Genomic DNA, 5392 nt, shown 5'->3' on the forward strand with positions numbered 1-5392 from the left:
AAACTTGATGATTATTGATTATTATTATATCATATAATATCTGTAGGTCGGGTTATTCGAATAAGCGGAACTGCTTTCCGAAAGGACGAAATGAAGACTTAGCTGCTATAAATAGTCGTAGGTATAAGAGACTATCTTAGAAGTGTTATAACAGTTTTTATTCTGATTCAATCTAAAGTTCACACGTATTTGACAGAGCAAAACAAAGATGATTTCCGAAATATGCCAATTTGAGATAAATTCATTCCATAACTTCGGCGGTTTTTTTTTTAATGAACACTAAAACATTGAAGATATTATGAAATCATGAAACACAGTTTCAGTAGTTTTGTGTAACTTATAACAACAAATGCATTAACTTTCTGTCTTTGCAAATAGAAATATTCTAAACTAAACTTCGCGATTATCTGAAACTCTTTCTTGTTATCGCTAGCAAAGTTGCACTCCGTCCTAAAATAACTACTGCGCGCTTTTAATGGCTATATTGCACTACTAGCTATAGTATTTCGGGCAATCCTATAACCAACAGGGGGGTTACCTACTTCTAGGTCTTTCATCGTAGCATTTGGGAATATTTTTGTTTTCCATTTTTAGCTTTTTTGTTTATTAAAGTTTTGTGTGAAACAAAACCCAAAACCCAATTTACACTAAAAGTTAACAATGGCATATTACCATATTTTAGAAGTTGACCGGAAAACCCCCTTAAGTTTTCTAATGTTAAGAGTGGAAATAGGAGATCAGGTCGATCATCCTAAGTGGCCAATAACGACCTAGAGGGCAGAGCTATCCCAAAAATCTAAACAAATTGGCTAAATTGACCGTGGAGGTCCGCCCACAAAGATTGAAGCTCCTTCAAAGTACTCGGTCGACACGTTCTTGCACGTCTCTGTGCTAGCCAGGCTCGGGAATGTGGGGCGGTCCTTTGAGCACTTTGATCTCTCACGCTTCACTACTACAAAACAACGTGTCTGTTCCGATGCGTGGGTCCGCACCGGATTCTAAAATAGACGTTAATTAGAATTTCGCGACGGCCTATCGAATGATAAACAGAACGCGAACTAAATTGGAAAATAGAAAGGAAAAGAAAAAAAAACGGCTCGACCGCGCGCGTGGAGCCGCCAGTCTCCGGACCCGAGTGCCGCGATCAAGAAGGGGAAGATCCACGACGGATCACCGTCTCAATTATTGTCTTTTCCGCCTCAGATCTTGTATAAGGCGCGGCGTCTGAGGTTCCCGCCTTTCCTCGACATCCTCACGCCAGTTATTCATTTTGAGGATGTCCCTTTATAGAAATTCCGCGGGAGAAAGGAGGATACGAAAGGGAGGAAGTCCTCAAACTACGATTAGACTATTCACGCATCATTCTTAATTGTTCCAGCAAACTTCATAACATAATTTATAACAAAAAAAAATGAAAATAAAAATAAACAATATGTAAAATTCAAAGAAGGAAAATAATAAAAAAAAGAGAAAAATAAAAAAAAGAAAATGAAAACAATGACTCACCCAGGTCGTCACTCCGAGCTCGGATTGATGCTGGTTTACTTTGTTCAAAGTTGCTTTCTCTCTATTTTTAAGTAATTGCTTAAATACAAGAATTAGAGATTAATGATCAATTTCTGCTTCATCTTCATTTGCTCTGTATTAAAAACCAAGTCTCTTCTCTCTTGGATGTAAAACGATTATAATATATATATGCATATATTAATAACACCAAGTGCAAGTTATGCAGGTAGCAGCTTTCGCCGTTGCGCATGCTCTGTGTTCTTCTCTAAATATAGTAGTAGCCGTAATTTTCACTCTTGTTCCGCAATAAAATGATACTACTTCCACACACCTACACTCAGATACAAAGTCTCGAAATACTAAACCAACTAAAAATTGAAATAAACTAAATGGTGTCGGAATGGTGGTGTCCGGATAGCTGAGTGGTTAGAGCGCAAGGCTATCGTACGGAAGGTCGCGGTTCAAATCTCACTGGTGGCAGTGGAATTCGTATCGTGATTCGACGTCGGATACCAGTCGACTCAGCTGTGTAAAATCAGGGTAATAATCTCGGCCGAGCGCAATGCTGGCCACATTGCCTCCTAGTGTACCGTTACGGTCTTGAATGAAGTGCTCTAACACACTTCAAGGCCCTGATCCAACATGGATTGTTGCGCCAACGATTATTATTATTAAATGGTGTCGAAAAATCCTATATTCTAATCCAGCTGGATAAAAATAAAGCTACCTTTTCTCGGTGAAAACCAGCAAACGTGTCAGCATCGTTGTAATACAAGGAATCTGCTTCTGTTGATGCATCATCAGGCAATCGGGCGTATTCGATTCAAAATCGAATGCAACCCTTTGACAGACAAACGTTAGTAGTTTAAGGATATCATACTTTGTCCCGTTACGATCAAGTTCACAACAAAAAGACTGAATAAACCATGAGCCCTTTGTTGTATTTCGCCACGAGTAAAAGCCGGGTATTGTTGAATATGCAATTAAAAAGTCGGCGTGAATTGAAATACGACAATAGAACACCACCATCTAGTTGATCACCCTGGCATACTTGTATAAAAAATAGTTTTGGTTTACCAGCTAATGTTGGGCAGTGATTTGCTGTGAAATGTTGCCATAAGGAATCCAGTTTATATTGTACCTCTTTTGCGTAGATTCACCGTGTGAGAGAATTGTTATAAGTAAACAATCATTATCGCTGTGGTCCATACGTGCCACGAAATCCTTTTAAAGATGGCGTGCAAAGTTTACTATTAGATAGATCCATAATTATCCAGGGAAGCAATCAATAGATATCCGTTGCGTTCGCTTTTTCAAGTTTAAATCCCAAATTGAATATCCTTGAAACTGCAGTCTCCCTTACTTCTGATGATCGCCACACATCCATACTTCCACACTTTCTGATTATCATTTTTAGTTTTTTATTACGATTACTAGTTTACACACAATTGCCTACTGATGTAGGTTTACCACTTGCACAAAAAAGAATTTCCCGTCTATGAAAATTTCAAGCACTGAATTTTGAAAAATGTTTGATGTCCATATCGCCGTTAACATTCGAACTTTGTAGAAAAGGAATCAAGTTCCTGATAACGTCGACGATGTCAAAATTTTTCTCGTGTTCACTTTCCAATGATGTGGAGTAATACGTGGTATTAATGTAATAGTTGAGTTCCCGTATAAATTTAAATTTTATAAAAAATGTTCATCATTATTACCGTCATTATATTGTTTATATTCTTGTATTCAGAATCGGCTGGTTCGTTCTCCTTTGAATCATTTTACAGAAGTCTCCCCTCCGTACATATAGTTCCTCTGAGCATTGCGGAAGCAAGCTTCGGACCAAAGATGTAAATAAATGCATCCAATACCTCGAAGAATACGTCCAGAGGTTTCCTAAAATTCCAGGGCGATCTTGTCCAAGGCAATCTTGTATCTCTTGTCCCATTATGCGTTTGAGCCACTATATTTGTACTTCAGGGAAACCAGTAAAAATCAGTTCATCAGTTTTTCCGCTCCGACTCCGACGATGCCGGCGTGCCTCTTCCAGCCAACAACTCCTCTTGCGCACTCCTTCAACGCTCCTCCACCTTCTTCTTTTCCATGCACCGCTTCAACCTCTTCCAGCCAAAAACTCCTCTTCCGCACACCTTCAACGCTCCACCACCTTCTTTTTTTTTCATGCACCGCTTCAAACTCCCGTTCTTTTTTTTTCCTCGCGCACCGCTTCATTTCCCGCTACATAGCCTTTCTCACTCGCTAGGCAATGTTGCGGCAACATGCGCATGCGCCTGCGGATGCGGCAAATTATTCGCCTCTTGTCAAGATCAATTCGCCCGAATGCATTCAATAATGTGCAATCTGCGGCGAACATTAAGGCAATTGCACACTATTAAATGCAGTGTTTAAGCAAATTAATTAAGAAAGAGCCGAATGAGATTCTGCTCCCGTGGCGCAGCCGCGGTCACTACAGTTTCTAGATTTGGTATCAGTATAAATGTAATATAAGGCACATTTCTGGAAAGTTTGAGGGCAATGCAACTATTGCGAAGAAAGTTATAACAGGTGGCATTCCAAGCCTGTATGACGTCGTCATCATATAAATTGAACTACATATATCAGTATCAATTACTCTAGACAGACAGATGTATATGTTAATATAGTTTGTGGGTATGCAGATGGATACATATCTACGATAGTGCCTCTGGTATATAATTTACGTATTTATATATGGAGTAAAGTGCAAAAATTCAAATGCGTGCTTTCAATTTGCATATATATGTAAGCGTCAGTATGCAGTAATAGGCGACATTTATTTGTTTAGGATGAGTAAAATATAATTTATGTCTTCGAGGTTACTCATGGAGAAAAACCGTCAGAAGCATCGCCCTCTTAACATTGCATTTCTATATCTGGACAAAGCGTTTGACCGTGTGCCACACGAACTCATTTGGAATGTTCTACGACAATACTTAGTGCCAGAGGAACTCGTGCGCTGGGTTCAATTGCTCTACCTCCATCCGACAAGTAAAGTTCGAAGTATAGTGGGTGTATCAAAAGCCACCCATTCGTGTCTCCGTTGATGTTTATCAAGGAGGCGCCCTCTCATCAATGCTTTTTAAGGTTTTGTGTAAACACAAAAGCTTATTAAAATCGGTTTACTGTCTGTCTGTCTGTCTGTCCGTCTGTCTGTCTGTCTGTCTGTTCGTCACACGCATTTTTCTCGGAGATGGTTGTAGGGATTGTCACTAAATTTGGTAGAAAGGTGAGAACTGTGAACGCTCACGCATACAGTGAGTTACATCGTTTTACGATGAATTTAAGGGGGGGTCCCTGTGCGGAGTTGCCAAATCTCCCATCAGGCGCGTCCCTTCGTGCGGATAAGGGAATGCTCGGCGAATGTGTCATGGGCATGCATATGCACGCATCCGGAGATGTGCGTGTATGGGCATGCTTATGTGCAGGCCGGGTAGGTGGGAAGTAAACGCCCACCCGTGGATAAAAATTGGCTATGGGAAGGACAAATTAAACCAAATATGGAAGAGGAGAAAAGTAGTTTTTTTACGGTGCAGGGCTTCGGAAACCCAGTGCCGGCGGTTTTTGGGAGTGAGCAAGCGGGCTCCCGGCCGTCGATATCCAACGACCGCAGTGCCTCAGTAGTGGGAAACTTGGCTACTGTGGCATCTAATGCTACAAGAGACAATGGTGGATTGGAAATTAGGTCCACACCGGATCCCTTTAGGAGGAGTTCGAAGCTTGGGAGATCACCACCGAGAACAATGGTTCTTTTTGGTAGTCGAGATTCGTCGCGGGACTCTGAAAGAAATACGAATAGTCCCTTAATCGAGATCATTCCTTGTGGCGCAAGGCGCGAAAGCAAACGAGA

The 5392-nt window shown here is 40.7% G+C and overlaps 1 pseudogene; it reads right to left on the bottom strand.

Annotated features, from left to right (window-relative positions):
* Positions 1-2229: 2229 nt before the first annotated feature.
* LOC119656281 lies at positions 2230-2917 on the bottom strand (annotated as a pseudogene).
* Positions 2918-5392: the final 2475 nt, after the last annotated feature.

Source organism: Hermetia illucens, chromosome 1 (genome assembly GCF_905115235.1).
Source record: "Hermetia illucens chromosome 1, iHerIll2.2.curated.20191125, whole genome shotgun sequence".
Classification (NCBI taxonomy): Eukaryota; Metazoa; Arthropoda; class Insecta; order Diptera; family Stratiomyidae; genus Hermetia; species Hermetia illucens.